This window comes from Prionailurus viverrinus, chromosome D3 (genome assembly GCF_022837055.1).
Source record: "Prionailurus viverrinus isolate Anna chromosome D3, UM_Priviv_1.0, whole genome shotgun sequence".
In the NCBI taxonomy this organism is placed as follows: domain Eukaryota; kingdom Metazoa; phylum Chordata; class Mammalia; order Carnivora; family Felidae; genus Prionailurus; species Prionailurus viverrinus.
The window spans coordinates 75,296,886-75,316,060 of record NC_062572.1 but is presented as its reverse complement, the minus strand read 5'-3'; the positions used below and the strand labels follow the sequence as shown (position 1 = coordinate 75,316,060).

Genomic DNA, 19,175 nt, shown 5'->3' with positions numbered 1-19,175 from the left:
CAAACCTGTCTCACAGAAACACAATGACATTAGTTTTAAAATGTTAGGAGTTCTGTAAAAATACTTAAAGAAAGAGATGAGTTCATTTTAGTAACATATTTAACTCAATATATCCCCAAATCTCATTTTAATCTGTAACCATTACAAACAATTATCAGTGAGACCAATTTACATGATTTTTTTCACACTAAGTCTTTGAAATCTGGTGTATACTTTATGCTTGTATCACATTTCAGTTCAGGCTGGCCACATCCCAAATGCTCGGTAGGCACATGTGGCTAGTGGCTGCCCCGTTGAAGAGTACGGCTCAGAGTTCTTGTCTGACTCTGAACTTGAGGACACGGCCCAACTTTAGACTGATCACCTGGTTCAAACACCTCACTATTCTCTGACCACAGGCTTGGGCTAGTCCTCAGGCCAGTTGCACCCTGTGATTTAGCCTTTTCCTGAATTCCTAGCCTTGCCCTTCCCCTCCTTATTCCTGAGCCCTTGCTCAAGGGGAAGCCACATGAATGGAAATCTCAATGCCAAAAATAACTAGCTAGGCTTAAAGGGACCCTGTTGCTCATCCAACGTAATGTTAAAGGCTTGAAATGTTGCCTGAGTTCGTTGAACCTTGGCTTTGGACAGGTTTTTCCATCACACAGGTGGCTTAACCAAAGTCTGAGTCCAAGAAGCCCTGTTGAGGCCTTGTTTAATCTAGTTTTAAAATCATAAGTGCCAGAGAGACTAGCATTTTTCTAGTACAGCTTGAATCATATAGCTCTCATTTGCAAGGAAATTGGCTTCAGATAAATAACTCAATTAAAAGAGAAGAAAAATCACCAAAAAGTAATAGACCAAACATCTTAAGTTCCTGGGTAAAAAATAAACAGGGTATAATTGAAGCCATCATTTATATTTTTTCATGGGTTGGTGGCATATTTATCTCATATTTGAAACTCTTTTAGCTATCAAGGTGTCAAAGAGTTTATTAATTTTACATTTAAAAGTCAAAAAAAGTATTTTTCAAACATTTTATTTTATGAGACAGAAGTATGTACAGATTGTCTATATATTATTTCTATTTTCATAGCCAAGGAGGTCCAAATAAGTCTCCACTGTAGGCCTGAGGCTCTGTGGGAACCGAAACTTGCCTGCATTAATAGAGAAACAAAGAGGCACATAGGGGATTCTAAAATCATGATCACTGCTGTGATCTGGAATTATGTTTGAGGTCCTGAGACACGGGTTAAATTTAACTTCAATCATTAACTAGATGAATTTTCGGCTAAGATTTCAGCTGTAAACAATCTGACAGGGTGATTGGCAGCCTCTCATTATAGAGGCGTAGTGATTAATTAACACAGAGCTTAATTAATTTTGTAAGGCAAGAAACAGTATTTCTTTGCAATGAAAATCAATATTTGAATATTTGGAGTTCCTTCTCTGAGTTAATTTCACTCAGATATTTAGCTCACTTTAAATTCTCAGTTCCTGGTTAATATTATATGCTCCCAACTGTTTAGGTAGTTGGGAATATTTATGATATTCTACCTGAAGCTATTTTTGGAAGAATGTGAGGTATCAATACATACATTCTTTTCTTCTTGTTTCAATGTCAAAAGCATATTTCTACTATTGTACTCATCAGGATGTTAAGCTACATTGTTGAAGACAAAGCTGAATATAAAACTGTGGAAAAATATCTTTCCTCCTGCTTTGCTTTTAGTGGGAAATATCTGAATGTCATGCTCAATGCACACTTAAGTCATTTTGCCATTGTCAAAGCCTGAAGAAACATTTCCTTACATATTAGAGTCTTAGGGACTCCATAGAAAGGAGTTCATTCCTTTGTCAAATGACTTAGCAGTAATCTCCATTCTTCAAAGAAACCAAGAAAAAGGAATTTCTTTCGGCCTGGAAAAATAATTTCCTAGGAGGGTCTGAAGAGAGCCCAGAGGTTGGAAACTGGAAGGGCTTGGATTCTGTTCAGAGAGAGAGATGTGTCCATCAAGAAGCTCACGATGAAGACTGAGCTACATGGCGGTCTTACAGACCATCAAAAGATTGGGCTCAGAACAACAAAAGACGAGCCTTGCTTCCCTGAGGAGGACAGTGGTGTATGTGGCATTGACCAGCTGTATTGCCCAGAGACACACAGAGAGATGAGACAGGATGGGAGGTTGGCCCCATGAGAAAGGCGTTCTAGGACATTCCCGGAAAGGAGGCAAGAACTTACCACAAGGCCAGAAGCCCAGGGAACACTCAAAGGTATCTTCTTTCTCCTTCTTCCACACCAAGCGCTGGAGCCAGCCTGAGGGACCCTAGGAGGACAGAGGGAAGCAAGCAGAAAGGCCCTGACTCTGCTCTGAAATGGCCAGAGAGGACCATGGGAAACAATGATTAGGAAACAGATCCCAGGACTGACGGAGCAACCCGCTACACCTAAAACCCATGACACTGGAACTTCACATCTGTGAGAACTATATTTTACTTTAGCTTGCAGAAAAATCTCTTGCCAAAGTAATTTAAGAGTTGTTTGGTTAAGCTAGGTTTTTAAATAAACATCACTCCTTGAGAGTCTCTTTAAAGTCTTAGGGGAGCAGGGTCTCCTTAGGAGCCAAGAGTGGGCGTGCCAATGGACCTACAAGCCCAGGGAGAATCAGTGATGCAGGACAGGAGGAGATGAGGTACTGGAGGGAGAATTTCATTGTCAGCCGGGGACACCTGAGGCCTGGATGCCTGTCTGCTTCAGTCACTGAGGCCGGCTGAAATGCCACTCCCCAGGCATCTGTGACCACCTGATACCCTACATACAAATCGTGTGCACACAGAGGGAATATTTCTTCGCCAGTAAAGATAAGCTGCGACCTTTGGTCACTGTTTTTAGGAAAAAGACACGTATTAGATTTTTTTTTTCCGGAATTTATCCTGATTCCCATGTTGGAACTGTCCTGAATATCTTATTTTAATTTTTTATTTCACGGTTCCACATCATGGAAACATACGTACATAAGCTTTGAAGGGTTCTGTACCAGTCATAGTGATTCTTAGGTGAAGTTGACTTTTGATTGAATCCCTTCCATTTTCATGGCATCATGAAATTTACAAAGAAAGCTGACACTTCACAGCTATGTAAATCCAGTTTTTCTCCCAGCTGGGCCGTTTTTTGCTTTTTGTTTTTTTCCCTCAATCTTTGCTACAATCCCCTCCTGTTTCTGTCATATCAGTATTTCTTCTCTGGACTCACTCCCTTGATACTTCAGCCAGTTTTATATTTTTCCTGTGCCTTTAATAATTCATATATACTTATTTTTCTATATTTATAACCAGTTTTGAATTCTAGACTCATATTTTCAACTACCTAATTGTCATCTCCCTCCACGGGGTATCTAACAGACATTTTAGTCATAAAATTTTGGAAAAAAAATCACTCAATTTTTCCCTCAAAAATTTGCTCTTTCTTCCATTATCCCGATTTCACAAATCAGTTTACTCAACAAATATTATTGAGTACATCTTATATGCCAGATATTGCCTCAGATTCATCTGTGAACACAAGAGAGAGATGAAAAAAAAAAAATAAGCAGCAAACAAAATACCTAAAGAAATCACCAGTGTGTTAGAGGGTAATGAGTGCTTTGTAAAAATAAAAAAAGGAAATTAGATCAGGGCGCACGGGAAAGAGTCTTGCATCATTCCATGAGGTAGCCAGGGAGATGTCACTGAGAAGGTGGTGTTCCAACCAAGACTAAAGGTTGATGAGGAAGTTCAGCATTGAGAACCTGTTTAAGAGAGAGTAAGAAGAGAAACTGGAGATAATAACTCTTTTTAGGAGTTTTGCTACATGTTGGTACAAAGGAATGGAATATAATTGGCAAAGGAAGTGGAATCAAGAGGTTTTTTTTTGTTTTATTTTTATTATGGGTGTTGTTTGAAGTACAACAAACATATGAATGCACAAATATTCTAAGTGTAGACTGTGAACTGTTTTCACAAGGTGAACCCCATTCAAATCAGAAAATAGAAAATAGAAAACACCATTCAAATCACAAGAGATGCCCTTGTGCCCCAGCCCCGCACAATGCACCCAAGAGTAATTGCTGTGTTGGCTTCTTTTATTATTATTCCTATTCCTATTCCTATTATTATTATTATTATTATTTTAGAGACAGAGTGTGTGTGAGCGGGGGAGAGGGGCAGAGGGCGAGAGAATCAATGCAGGGCTCAATCCCAAGACCCGGGGATCATGACCTGAGCTGAAATCAAGAGTCAGACATTCAACCCAGGTAGCCCTGTGTTGACTTCAGATTACATCAAGTCATTTTCCAGTTTTTGAACTTTATGTAAATGAATCATTTGGTGTGGACACTTTTGTGATTGACTTCTTTCTCTCAATAAGGTTTGTGAGATTTATCCAGACTACTGTATACAGGAGGAATTTATTGTCATTCATTCATTTATTCTCCTTTCTGCACAGCATTTACACCATACAGTATACCAGTCTATGACTTGCTTTTCATTCTCTTAATGATATAATTTGATGAAAAGACTTTGTTAACTTTAAAGTAGTGACATCTATTAATCTTATTCTTTACAGTGTGTGATTGGGTGTCCTGTTTAAGAAAGCTTGCCTATGCCAAACTTATAAAGGTACTCTCTTATGGTAACTTCTAGAAGCTTTGTTACTTTGTCTTTTAAATTTAGATCTATAATTCACTGGGATTGATTTTATGCATATGATGTGATTAGGGTACAAGATTTATTATTGGCACTGTTATTGAAAAGAACCTGATTTTCGGGAACCCTCTTGCACTGTTGGTGGGAATGCAAACTGGTGCAGCCACTCTGGAAAACAGTGTGGAGGCTCCTCAAAAAATTAAAAATAGACCTACCCTATGACCCAGCAGTAGCACTGCTAGGAATTGACCCAAGGGATACAGGAGTGCTGATGCACAGGGGCACTTGCACCCCAATGTTTATAGCAGCACTCTCAACAATAGCCAAATTATGGAAAGAGCCTAAATGTCCATCAACTGATGAATGGATTAAAAAACTGGTTTATATACACAATGGAGTACTACGTGGCAATGAGAAAGAATGAAATATGGCCCTTTGTAGCAACATGGATGGAACTGGAGAGTGTTATGCTAAGTGAAATAAGCCATACAGAGAAAGACAGATACCATATGGTTTCACTCTTAGGTGGATCCTGAGAAACTTAACAGAAACCCATGGGGGAGGGGAAGGAAAAAAAAAAAAAGGAGGTTAGAGTGGGAGAGAGGCAAAGCATAAGAGACTCTTAAAAACTGAGAACAAACTGAGGGTTGATGGGGGGTGGGAGGGAGGGGAGGGTGGGTGATGGGTATTGAGGAGGGCACCTGTTGGGATGAGCACTGGGTGTTACATGAAAACCAAGTTGACAATAAACCTCATATATTGAAAAAAAAAAAAAAGAAAAGAAAAGAACCTGTTTTTTAATTTTTTTTTTCACTTCCTAAATTATGTGACTGGAGTATGTCATGCATCTCTGGACTTCTATTCAGTTTATGTTATTGTCTATCTTTGGGACACTTACAAGGTAATTATTATTAGATTGTAACCTGTCAACTTAAATTTTAAAATGTGATTTCGGTTGTGATTGCATGAAATCTAGAGAGATCACCATGAGGACAATGACATCTTTATGATACACCCTCAGCTTTGCAAATAAGGCTTCCTGGAGTATATGAACATAGCACAGTCCACAACGTATAGCCCATACTACAAGCCTGCTTTAGTTGGGCTCAGTCTGTGTTTTCTGTTTGCTGTGCAGAGGACTTGCATTTTTTTGTTTGTTTGATTTATCCCTAGTGTCTTGTGTTCATTGGTGCTATTGTAAATGATATCGTTCTAAAAGGTTAGCTTCTATCATTTGCTCCTCTGTTGAAATAGAACTGATTGATTTTTTTCATGTATTGACCACATAAGTACAGCAAAACAATGAATTCACTTCTTAATTCTAAGAGTTCTTGTGGACATTCTACATATACAGACATGGTACCTATAAGTAAGGACGTAATTTTTCCTTTCTCATCTTTATATATTTTATTTCCCTTTCTTGCCTTATTTCCCTGGATGGAATCCCCAGTATGATATTGTACAAAAACTGGATGGACGTGCCCTTACCTCACATCTGATCTCACATAAGTAGCTTGCAATTTTCCACCTTACGTGTGATGTTTTCTATAAAAGTTCTGTGGATATTCTTCCATTGAATTAAGGAAGGGTTTCTTCTTAGCTGCTAAGAGTTTTGTTTTTAAAATTGTGAACAGGTGTTGAATTTTAACAAGTTATTTTTCTCTGTTTTTAAAATTATCAGTTATTTTTCTTCTTTGGTTCCTTAACGTTGAGACTTATGTTGAAAATTTTTTAATTGTTTATGTATTTATTTTGAGAGGGAGCGAGAGCATTTTGGGGTAGGGGCAGAGAGAGAGGGAGACTTCCAAGCAGACTCCGTGCTGACACAGCACAAGAGTCTGATGTGGGGCTTGAACTCACGGGCCACGAGATCCTGACCTGAGCCGAAATCAAGAGTCAGACACTTAACCGACTGAGCCACCCAGGTGTCCCTATGTTGAATAATTTTTAACAGTTCAACCAATCTTGAAATTCTGGAATGAAGCCCAACTTGGTTGGGATGCTTTTTGTGCTTTGCTGGATTCAATTTGATGTATTTGTTTGAGAGCTTTACATACATGATCATGAAAGGCCCTGACGGGTCACTGTCCTCGCTTGTGGTAGTCTTGTTACATTTTCCCTGCCTGAGTGCCAGCTCATCTCCTGGCAGTAGCCGGCATCACATCTAGTTATGCTGAGATAGCCAGCTATCGGACCATGCTACATTTAATTGACAGGGCCTGCTTTTCTCTTTGTAGTCCCCCCATTTTGGCCAAGGATAAACAATGTGAGACCACAGGGCATCAATCTTGGATATGCAGCTTTTTTAACTTAGCCATGGTTTTGCTGATCAGGAGGCTGTCCAGAATATGTTGCCTATAGCTGGAGAAAGGTTAGTATTTCCTGCTCTTTCTGTTCCAAGGCCAGCTATTCAAACCTCTGAGGGAGCATGTAAGAATATGGAAAAGGTACATCCACCAACCACAACGCAGGTGATTACCAGAAACGTCTGGCCATCTGTTCTTGTATTAGACTCTAAAGCAGGGACCTAGATCATCCCAGGATTTAAAAATATGTCCCAAAGTTTGGCTTGTCTTTCCTAGAAACCTGGGTGGTTTTCTCATCCTTACAAAACAGAAGGAAATTGTGGGGAATCAGCTTAGGAATTCCCTGAGCTTGGATGGTTTAACAAGGCATGAAGAATTAGAAAGCCACAGGATGAACACATACAAGATTAGGTAAAACAGATTAGGTAAACAGGGCAAAGGCCCTCAGTATAGGAGGACAAAGGTATAGGAATAGGAAATCTCAGGACAGAAGCATCCAAAATGAGGTAAACAAGATTAGGTATTCAGGGCGGAAAGGCCCCCTAACTTAGTACAATAGCTTTCATAGGAAGGAAGGAACAGAATAAGTAAACAGGTAAACAAGGCTATAGACCGCAGAAGGGTTGCCCAGAGTGGAGCTAATTAGCAAAAGAAAGGTGCCTTGTTGACCCTGAGGTAGCATGCTCTGTCTTTCTTGTCTCCTAGACCAATTCAAGTAAACATAGGTGGTGCCTCATGTTTGCTGTAAACAACCTTCTGCCCAGCACCAGAATGTTGTTTTGTATTAACCCAAACCCCTAAAACCACATATCTTCAAAACTCCCTTTCCCTCACGCCCATGAGTTCATGTTCACGGTTTCATTGTTTCTTTGTGCATGTCCATCACCTTTGTAAGTCTTCCGATCCTAATAAAAACACAGCAAGGACCCTTACTTGGGTCTCTTGTCTCCTCCCGGACATTAGCCTCTCTAGCAGTTCAATCCTGTGTCCACTCTCTTGCTGGACAAGAGAGAACTCCAGGCCCAGAGTCTATGACAGGAAATGACACTTCTTACTCCAGCTACTGCTGAGGCAGAGAGAACCAAGCTCATCACAGAAAAAAAAGATGTAACAATCAGAATTTATTAAGTCCAAAGGAACATACCCAACTGTGTGCTTTGAAAGAGAATTTTTAAAAGGAAATGAAAGAACATCTAGTTACACTGAGACAGCAGTAGTAATTGTAAATAATGACATCCTTCGGCTGAACCCCATTGCCTCATCCATTACCAGTTCATTATGGCTGGAGGCTTTTCCGATTGGCTGGTGCCACTCCTCAATCGGCACATATTTTGAACATTACCCTTGGTTATGTTATGGTTTCTGTGTCCATTATGAGAAAGGAGTCTTAGAAAAAGATTTACCCGTTTAGACAGACTTGTATATACAAGCAGATGCTGATTTATTGTTCATAAACATTTGTGAAGGGTTTTACTTACGAACTCATAACAATACCCGGAGCTTCATTTCCTACAGTGATTTTTTTCCTTCTTTTCTTAGAAGAGATGGACAAGAAAAATATATTACCTGAACCTTTTGTGTTTTACACATGATTTGCTCCCACCTCTCTGTTTTATCTCCTATTAGTCGCTTGTGGTCCAGCTGGACTGGTCTGCTTAGTAGCTCACAAATCTGCCTGATCATGTACTCTCTTTGTGCTGCTGCTTGTGTCTGAGCTCAAAAGGCTCCCATGCTCTCTCATATAATGTGGTACCTATACTTACAACCCAGTTCCAATCCTACTCCTATTGAGGATTTCCCTAGGGCACTGCCTGAAGTCAGTACTCTCTCTCTCTCTCTCTTAGTCTTTTAGTACCGGTTAGGTCTCCTACTGGTCAGTGATAGTTTGTTGTTTGGAAATATTTTAATTTTCTATGTAATGGTATGTGTAGTTATTTTCCATGCGCATATGTGACTTACCCATTTAAAGTACAAATTCAATGAAATTTAAAATTATAAAAGTTGGGGGGCCTGGGTGGCTCAGTTGGTTAAGCATCAGGCTTTGGCTCAGGTCATGATCTCACAATTCTTGAGTTCGAGCCCCATGTCAGGCTCTCTGCTGTCAGCACAGAGCCGCCTTCATATCCTCTGCTCCCCTCTCTCTCTGCCCCACCCCCCTCAAAAATAAATAAACATTAAAAAAAAACTTTTACGGGGCGCCTGGGTGGCGCAGTCGGTTAAGCGTCCGACTTCAGCCAGGTCACGATCTTGCGGTCCGTGAGTTCGAGCCCCGCGTCAGGCTCTGGGCTGATGGCTCAGAGCCTGGAGCCTGTTTCCGATTCTGTGTCTCCCTCTCTCTCTGCCCCTCCCCCGTTCATGCTCTGTCTCTCTCTGTCCCAAAAATAAATAAAAAAAAAAAAAACAAAAAAAAACAAAAAAAAAAACCTTTTAAAATGATAAAAATTGACCCCAGCACTTAGGACAGCAGCTTGCATAGAGTAGATGGATTGCTGTCCCAAGCTGGTGAGACACATTTAGGTACAGTGCATTTTCCCTGGGTCAGAATTCAGTCTGCGAGACTCCCAGTGGCCTACAGAGTTCAATTCTGTCAGGACCAAATGCCTTAATTTCTACATTTACGTTCTCTTCTCCACTCAACAAGTCCCAGAAAGCTCAAGAAGGCTATAGGTATGGGGGAGAAAAAAGCATTTGGAAAATCGCCCATCAGGTACTCACCCCTTAGGGTGGCATTGTGGGGGTGCCATGGGAAGGGGAGAGAAAGGAGGAGAAAGGCAAGTAGGGCATCACTAAAAAGGAATGGGGGCATGACTCCTTCATAATTTTGCCCAGCATTTTGATTTTGTGCCATACAAGATAAAATATTTAATAACAAAACTTGAAATATAAAAGTGATTTAGCAGCACAGCGTGGCGGGCAGAATGATGGCCCCTCAGAGAAGTCCGTGTCCTGACCTCTGGGACCTCTGCATCCCTGCATATGTAATCTCCCATAGCACAACGGATTTTGCAGCTATGATTACCATGAAGATCTTAAAATGGGAGAGATTATCCTGGATTATCCAGCTGAATGCAATGAAATCACAAGGGTTTTTGCAAGTGAAAGAGGGAGAGTCAGAAAGAGAAATGTTGCTGGTTTTGAAATTGGAGAAAGGGGCCAGAAACCAAAACACGCAGGCAGCCTCTAGAAAGGATGGAAGACACAAGAGAACAGATCCTCCCCTAAAGCCTCCGAAAGGAGCACAGCCTGCCGATGTACTGATTTTAGCTCACTGAGCACCAGGTCAGACTTCTGACCCACAGACTGTTGGATAATAAATGCGCATTTAAATTTTTTTTTAGTGTTTACTTTTATTTTTGAGAAAGACAGAGCCAGAGCGCAAGCAGGGGAAGGGCAGAGAAAGAGAGGGAGACCCAAGAAGAACTCATGAACCAGGAGACCATGACCTGGGTTGAAGTCGGACTCTTAACTGACTGAGCCACCCAGGCGCCCACAACCAAGATTGTGGTCGTTTGTTACAGCCATGGGAAATGAATACAATAACATGCAACACAGGGAGCATTTTGTGGGAAGATCTACGGGGGGTGCTCAAAGTCGGGGGGGGGATCTCAAGGGAAGATTTTCTTATACATACGGAATAAAGTGAGCAGGGATTTCCAGGCAAAGAGGAGGGGAAAGGGCATTCTTAGTCTGTGGGGTGAAGGTGTGTGTGTGGGGGGGGTAACTAGAGCAAAAAGGAATAAAGTGAGAAACAAGAGAGGGTTTGGAACACCATAAGCCATCGCACCTCGCTGTCAAACAGTGCAGCAATGTGGCAAGAGAGGGAGCAGGAAAGATGGAGTGAGGACTTCTCTGCCCTGGGGAGGGTTAAGCTCTAAGCCCGAGGTCACGAGGGGACAACAAAGTTTTCTAATGAATGGTGGTGGTGTGTGTGTGTAATGTGTGTGTGTGGGGGGGGGGGGGACTGAAATGACATGGTAGGGCTTGCATTTTAAAATATATTATATAGGGGCACCTGGGTGGCTCAGTCGGTTGGGCGGCTGACTTCAGCTCAGGTCATGATCTCACGGTCCGTGAGTTCAAGTCCCTCATCGGGCTCTGTGCTGACAGCTCAGAGCCTGGAGCCTGTTTCAGATTCTGTGTCTCCCTCTCTGTGTCTTCTCTCTCTGACCCTCCCCTGTTCATGCTCTGTCTCCCTGTCTCAAAAATAAATAAAAAACGTTAAAAAAATTTTTTAATAAAAAAAATAAAATATATATAAAATTTCCTTTTAGCAAATAACCCCCAACAGAAACAAACAACAGTGGTTCCAAATATGAGCCCCAGTCTGAAAGCCACGAGGCACAGGCTCTGAATGTGGGTTCTTGATTTACAGTCAGACCCTCTTTTAACCCAGACAACAATGTGTCGTGTGCTCTGGGAGGCAAGACGGCATCTGGTACTTTCTTTCTCCTCCTAAATCCTTCCATTTTGGTGAACGCCCTACACAGGGTCCTAATATTTATTCAGTGAGGGTGGTTTGAGGTGCTTTAGTCCCTACCCAGCCAAACCAATCCAAGGCTTTCCAAAAAACATATAATACTAAAATACCAATACTTTTGTTTTTTTAAATGTGGATAAGGGTAGGTAAAATGTGAAGAAAAGCAGACTCAGAAAATGTGGTTACTTAAAATGATTTATGTATATTCTGTCATAAAAATAGCAATCAAATGCTATAGCTATAAGAGAAATCCATAAACATTGAGCCCCCTTCCCTCAATTTCCATCCTGTAAGACATACCACTAGAGTTTTAAATTTAAGGGCGGTTTATGGATTCTCTTGAGCAGCACTATGTAGTTTACTAATATTTTATAGTTCCACATTCTCGTTAATCCTGAGTGGTTCCCCGCTCTCCTCCCCACAGAGTTATTAAAATTACTTAGGTAATAGTACATTTGCAGAACAATGAAATGCAGTCAGTACTCGATACCGATTAGAATTATTACTTTCAGGGACGGCTGGGTGGCTCAGTTGGTTAAGTGCCCGACTTCCGATTCTGCTCAGGTCATGATCCTGCAGTTCAAGAGTCCCAGCCCCTCGTCAGGCTCTGTGCTGACAGCTCAGAGCCTGGAGCCTGCTTCCCATTCTGTGTCTACCTCTCTCTCTCTGCCCCTCCCCTGCTCACGCTCTGTCTGTCTCTCAAAAATAAATAAACATTAAAAAAATTTTTTTTTAATTACTACTTTCAGTTAAAATCCTCTCTCTCCAGGAAAATGCACAGATATCTCACCTTCACCACTAATCTTGTCAATTTCTCTGGGCTATGCTAGGACTTATATACAATATGGAAAAGCTTTAGTTTTCCAAAATGGACAAATACCTAAGTATATTCTTTTTAGTAACTCTGTCAAAAATGCTTAAAAAGTAGAAAATCTCTTCCCTCAGTGGAGCTGGATTACTCACTGGCCAATCCATCCTGTGCTTCCCTGGCAAACCCAGGACTAATGGGGTAGATTCCTCTCTCCAAGAAAGGTTAAAGGCGGAAAGAGAGGTGGGGGTCACAGAAGGCAGGCCAGCATCAAATGCTGAGGGAGATTCCAGCTCAGAAAGAGGAAATGTCATGTTTACAGGACCAGCTTGCAAATGCAAACATGAGCAATCTAAAGCAATGTAACAAAGGATCTTTGGCAGCTGGATTTCTTCAATGTTTAAAGCAGTTATAAATACCCATGGCTAACTTTGGAACATGGTTTGTCTGTGAATATACATATATCTATTTAATAGAAACACAAGGATTAGTTAACCAAAATTTACCTAAAGAAACCTCAACTTTAACTTCTCCGGATGGATCCCAATCTACAAGTTCATCTGTTAGGAAAACAAACAAACAAACAAACAAACCAAGAAGCATTTCTTTTGCCTTTCTTTTACCAGGCTGGAAACCAGTAATCATAGGATTCCCAGGAAGATTCAGAAAAGCCCTTAGATATTAGGGGATTGGGGCTTCAGTTTTCTACATTTGTTAAATGTGAGAGGGGTGGAGCCAATAACTAGTGAGGTTTTTATCCCCAGCCCTAAATGTTTATGAACTTTCAAAGGGACACGGGAGCCAGCCTCAAAGAGCTCCCAGTATTCAAAGCAGGAACACTTTGATCAACATAATAAATAATATAGTATTTAATTATAGCACAAAGCATAAAGTCAACATACATGAGTCCATGCTGATACAAATATATGATTGACTAGATTAATAAATGGGACAGGAGGAATAAATCCTCCTTACTGAATAATTCCAGTAATATATGTAGGTACGCTTTCCCACCCTCTAGGTGGAGTTTGATTTCCCCACCCTCCTCTCTTGATATGGGCTGAACTTAGTGACTCCCATCCAAAGAAAAGAGTATGGAAAAAGAAAAACAGTAACTGTGCAGTGGAGAGAGCTCTCAGACACTACTTTAACCAAGTGATGAATGTTAACTCACCTTGCTATGGTGTATCCTGACAGAAGGCGGTGATGAGAAAGGCACTTGCCCACTGTGGTCTTCCTCCACCACACCCATAGCCACACTTTAATCATGAGGAAAACATCACACAAAACGAAATGAGAGCTATCCACAATATAGCTTAGCAGAATCCTTTAAAACCGTCAAGAAAAACAAGACGCAGAAACTGTTAACACACCAAGACAAGACGCTAAATGCGGGGTGCAATCCTGGATGGGGGATCCTGAAACAGAGAGGAAACCTTGCAAAATCTGTGTAAGATGGAGTTCAGTTCATAGCAACAGGCCAATGTTAATTTCATAGTTTTGACAAAGGTACCCTGCACCCGTGTAACATACACACACGTGGGGTGTGAATATCAAGGGGGCACGGGCTGAGCGGTTTAGGGAAGTCTGTCCTAGCTCTGCAACTTTGTCTTAAATCTAAAATTACTCCACAATCAAAAGTTTTATGATAAACCACGAAGACAAAAGTTTACGAACTGAGAGTGCAAACAGAACCTCCCTCAAAAGCAGTAGCGATACCCCCTTCACATCACTCTACGGAGAGGCGTGCAGGGTTCGGGACCTGGGGCGGCCGTGGGGGGGGGGGGGGGGGCTGCGGGGAGCGCACACCCGGGTGCGCAGAGCAGGGCCGGTGCCCCGGGGCGCGGCGGGAGCCCAGGCTCCTCCCCGGAGTCTCGCCGGCGCCGAACTCTGCCCCGGACGCGCCCTGCGGGGCGGAGCCCAATCTAGACGCCGAGGAGCCACCGACGCCCCACGGAGCCGACCCAGGCCGGAGGCGGGAGAGCAGCGCCGGGACCCCGCACTGGCTCAGCGCGCTCCCTGGGAGGCGAGCCCCGGCGGTCGGCGATCTCGCCCCTGTGGCGCGCGCCAGGCCACTCCCCACCCCACCCCCCCCAGGTGAGTGGGCGCCCAGGGCCCTCGGAGCAGCTCAGTGCACCCCGGGCATACACCGGTCTTGGTGAGGAGGATATTCCTTTCTGTAAACCTCTCTGTGTCCTGGGTTCTGATTCCTTGGCTGAGAAGTTTCTGCTCTGGAAGAGAAAGAGTTGCCTTCCCCCACCTCCACCCCCCCTCCCCGGAGAAAGAACAACCCTCCTTAGCCCGGTGCACACAGGTTATTTATTTAGGTCAGTGTTTTAGGTTAGACCTCCTTTGCCAGGAGGTCTCCACGACTGGGAGGACCGGAAGACTTGCTGTCGCCTCGGAACGCCCGCACGGTTGCTTTGACAGGTCACCTTGGCCCACAACGTTTAAGAGCACAGATGAATGAATAAAGGTGGTTGTCTTACCCTTCGTTCATTCGTGCTGGCTTCTGTAGCCGCCGGTGTAGCAAAAAGAGAACTGCCCACTGGTTGACAGTTTGCTACCCTCGTGGGATGGTGGAGCTGGAAGTTACAGAGCGCTGGGTAGTTGTGCAAAGCAGCAGTATTATCTTACTGAAGAATAGCGCAGCGTAGTGCAAAAGTAGTTTTTGGATTGGGTGAAGACATGGCTGTAAGCTTTTCAGCCTTCTTCAGAAGAGGGGGGAATAGACATATGTCAGATCAGAAGAAGCGTTTAGCCCCAAACGTGACTGAGCTGTGTCTGATTACCCTTATACTATCCTTGTTATTTTAGGAGTCAAAACTCTCTTTACTTTCTTGGTATCCATAGACCAAATGAAGCATCAAAGGGAATTCTTTTGCCTTTGCAATAGGGAAAAGATAATCTGTCCTTTTGATTTTGCCTAATGCTATTAAATCTTCAGTTCTGCAGAAGCCTGGTTTTTCAGAAATATGATCTGAGCCAGAGTCTCAGGTACCCTGGCAGACACAATTGGTGCTGTTGTTTCCTTTACTGGCCTGTCTCCCTCTCCCTCTCTCACAGCCCCACCCCTCCCCAACACTGAGAGTTTGAGAGTGAAGGTCCCTGACACAGAGGAATTTGTGCCTAAGGCTGGGAATACCCTGGTGGCTGCTCAGCTACTTAGAGAAAGAATGAAAACAGCTTACACGTCCTGAGACTTTGGCAAATTTCATAAGGTTCCTGTCTTTGTGATCTGCTAAGTAAATTTGGTAGATAAACTTGCACTAACTAAAAAGAGACTTTTGAAATAAATACCGACACTATTTCAGTTATATCATTCACCTTTATGATTTGGTGAATTAATAATAACAGTCATGTTATTTGTTAGCTGATTGATTTACAATGCGCTGGACAGCGAGCTTGAGTTGCCGTCCAAATCCTGACTGACGCTGAAAAATTAGGTGTATATTTATTTGTTTGGAATAATGACTGAAAAAGGAAGGAGCGGAAGGTTTTGAAGGGAATCTAAAAGTATTTTAAAGGAGTGGTTTCAAATCTTTTGAACTGGGATATTTACAGAAAAATTATAGGCCATTTATCAATAGAAAAGTTCATAATGGCAGAATGTTATTATCAATTTAATAACATGTTCAAGTGAATTTGCGTTTTAAGAAGCGTGAAAACAGTCATCTACATGGGTTTGTAGAAAACAAAAGCAAGAATGTGAGCACATTCAGTGTTAGACAATAACTGGTACATATGTGGGCCCACTCACTCATTTCTTGAGCACCTGTTGAGTAGGCCACCGTGTTCGGAGTTCAAGTCAGGAGGGGGCGGTGGATACAGCTTTGTGTAAGTAAGAAATAAGTCACATTCCTGTCCTCGTGGAATTTACACAATGCTGGAGTCCTCCAGGATACCTGAAGCTCATAGATAAGAACCGTATCAATGATCATCCATCAATTTTGACAGTAACTGAAACTAGATCATCTTCAAATCACACACTCTGTACGGATTTCAATAGTCAACTCTCAAAAGTGTAAAGGAACTTATATTTTATTCAGGTCAGTGTTTTTCTCTTTTGCTTAGGTTGGGGAAGAACTTGGAAATCACGTGTTCTGGGTTTAATATTAAGAAAAATTGAGATATTAAGCCTGAAATAGCTAACTATCAATTTCATGCCAGTTAAATAAAAACCAAACTTTCACTGTGGATGCCAGTAATTTAGCATATAAATCAATGAATGAAAAACTTCAAGTTGAGAAGCTTCTATCTTATCAGATTATTTTGTCCTATAAATTAGAAAAATATGACTGCAATTATATTTTACCCCAGAGGAAAAGACTTATTTTACCCAACGTATTTTCGCTTGTTGTTGTTGTTGTTGCTGTTTTTTTTTTTTAACAGCTTATTGGAGACATACTTTACATACCGTAAAATATATCCAAGTGTGTAATCCAGTGATTTTTAGTAAATTTATGGAATTGTGACCAAAGGCCAATCCATCACTGCCATCCAATTTTAGAACAGTCTCATAGGCAGACTCCACCTGCCTATTTGTTATGACTATCCTCAACCCCATTCCCAGACAACCACTGATCTATTTTCTCTCTCTTTTGATTTGACTTTCTGGACATTTCACACAAATGGGATGACAAAATATATATAGTCTTTAGCATCTAGTTTCCTTCACATAGAACAGTGTTTTTGAGGTTCATACATGAGGTGTAGCATGTATCAGTAGTTGGTTCCTTTTTATTGCTAATTAATATTCATTCTGTGGTGTAGCTAGCCCACATTTTGTTCACCAGCGGGTAGGTATTTCTGCATTTACCTTTAAGTGTTAAGACAGATACTGTGGTCCAGCTTTCATGGTAGCATAATGTGAAATAATTGTAGGGTCCAACCTCTTATTTATACTTATGAAAAATATATTCATGGTATGGAATACACCAATAGTTTCTGTGTTTGCCATAACTGTGATCTTTCTATGACGCTCCCACAAAAAGAGTAAATAGTCAACCCTGTGCAAGGAACAGAAAGCATGAGTCATTTGGTATTCTAGGTTGGACTCGGAAGATATTTCACTCTTTTTTTTTTTTTAATGTTTATTTATTTTTTTAGAAAGAAAGACAGAGGGTGAGCAGGGCAGGGGTAGAGAGAGAGGGAGACACAGAATCCAAAGCAGGCTCCAGGCTCTAAGCTGTCAGCCTATGAACCGTGAGATTATGACCTGAGGCAAAGTCGGACATTTAACCAACTTGAGCCACGCAGGCGCCCGGAAGATGTTTCACTCTTGACATTAATATTTGCGAAGAGACTACATCTCCTTTGCTACCTGCTCTTCACAAATGATGCATTTAGAGTGGGCGAATTTTGATGATTGTTTTACTTAACAGTGATAACTGAAGTACTCTCAAAAATATGAGTGCTTCCTAATAACATATTTTAATGGCACACTTAACATAAAGCATATCAGAAATTTCTAGCACTGCAAAAGCATTGACCTTTGGTTTCCCTCTCTTAGGAATCAGGAACCATGAACAGCAGCTCAGTCAGAACCCCCACTCACCCTGCTTTGTGTGGACTACTACAGCAAATGTATTCTTAGGTTACATTTGACAATTTATGCTTAAAGATCCTCTTAGAAGGATTTCTCCGGTTGAGTAGAAACCCTTCTATTCAAAGTTGGCAGATTCTGTGAGACTCAAGAGAAGACAATATGTCTCTTCATGTGTGGAAGTGACTGCTGACATTACACTTTCCTATTGGGGAAAAAAGAGCATTAATATAATTTAAAGGTTGATTTTATTGATGACTTGGAATGCAAAGGATTTTATTTTTAAAATTCTAAAATTTGAAAGCAAGATAGTTTAGATTAAATAATGTAGTTTTCCAAAGCTGAATGTGCTGAATAGAACTCATTTTTTTTTTTCTTCTTCTTCTTCTTCTTTCTGCTTGAAATACCGGAACAACTTGCTGAAATCCCTTCAGTGAGAACACTGTGGTTTTGATGATCTGTGATTGGATGAATTAATCAGTCTCCACTGGTAATGTCTTTTTTTTTTTTTAACTTGGTAAGGTTCAAAAACTTCTAGAAGAAGTGCATTTTTCTAGACTTCCACTGACAGTGTCATTCCAAATGTCTTCTAAGAGTCATATACCATTTACAAGAACCTGTCATCGCCCTTCCCACTTTTATATGCTCTGAAATTGGTGGGGACATGCACGCATTCTTTCTTTTTAATGTTTATTTTTTTGAGAGAGAAAGAGAGAGCAATCAAGCAGGGGAGGGGCAGAGAGAGAATCCCAAGCAGGCTCCACACTGTCAGCGCAGAGCCTGACGTGGGGCTCAATACTACGAACTGTGAGATCATGACCTGAGCCAAAATCAAGAGTTGGACGCTTAACCAACTGAGCCACCCAGTTGCCCTAGTAGTTCATTCTTCCCTATTGATGACTGAGATTCAACCTATGGATGAATATTTGAATTTTTCCCAGTGTTTGGCAAATAGAAACATTTGTGCTTTATGGAACATAGAGCTTCATTTAACTTGGGTAGATACCTAGAAGTGGGATTGCTGGGTTGTACAGTGTGTGCATAGCTTTATAAGAAACAGCCTACGGGCTCTCCAACATGGCTGCCCCTTTTGCATACCTGTCAGCAACAGACAGGAGTTCCAGTTGTTCTACATCCTCATTCAAACCTGGTATTTTCTGTCTTGCCCCCTCAGTAGATAATTTTTTCAATGAAGGAAATTATGTTGAAGCGAAACTATTCCCAGATGAGTTTCAGAAGCTAAAGACATGCAGTAGATTCCTGAGCCCTCCACTCTTCAAATATTTTATAAAGCCACAACGGAAATTTTCCAAAAGGGCACCTTCCTTGTAAATTTACCCATGACTCAGATATATATCATTAATGTGTGCTGCTTTT

General features: G+C 41.5%; 1 protein-coding gene across 3 annotated transcripts in view; it reads left to right on the top strand.

Annotated features, from left to right (window-relative positions):
* Window positions 1–14,172: 14,172 nt before the first annotated feature.
* Window positions 14,173–19,175, top strand: part of CCDC68 (coiled-coil domain containing 68) — a 48,797-nt gene continuing 43,794 nt past the window's right edge. Inside the window, exons 1-2 of one of the 3 annotated variants that reach the window (XM_047828082.1) lie at window positions 14,173–14,350; window positions 18,233–18,288. The gene's annotated coding sequence lies outside the window, so the exon portion shown is untranslated. Of the gene's footprint in view, window positions 14,351–14,394; window positions 14,412–14,511; window positions 14,730–18,232; window positions 18,289–19,175 lie in introns of those variants that run through there. The other 2 variants (XM_047828083.1, XM_047828084.1) reach the window with 2 other exon arrangements.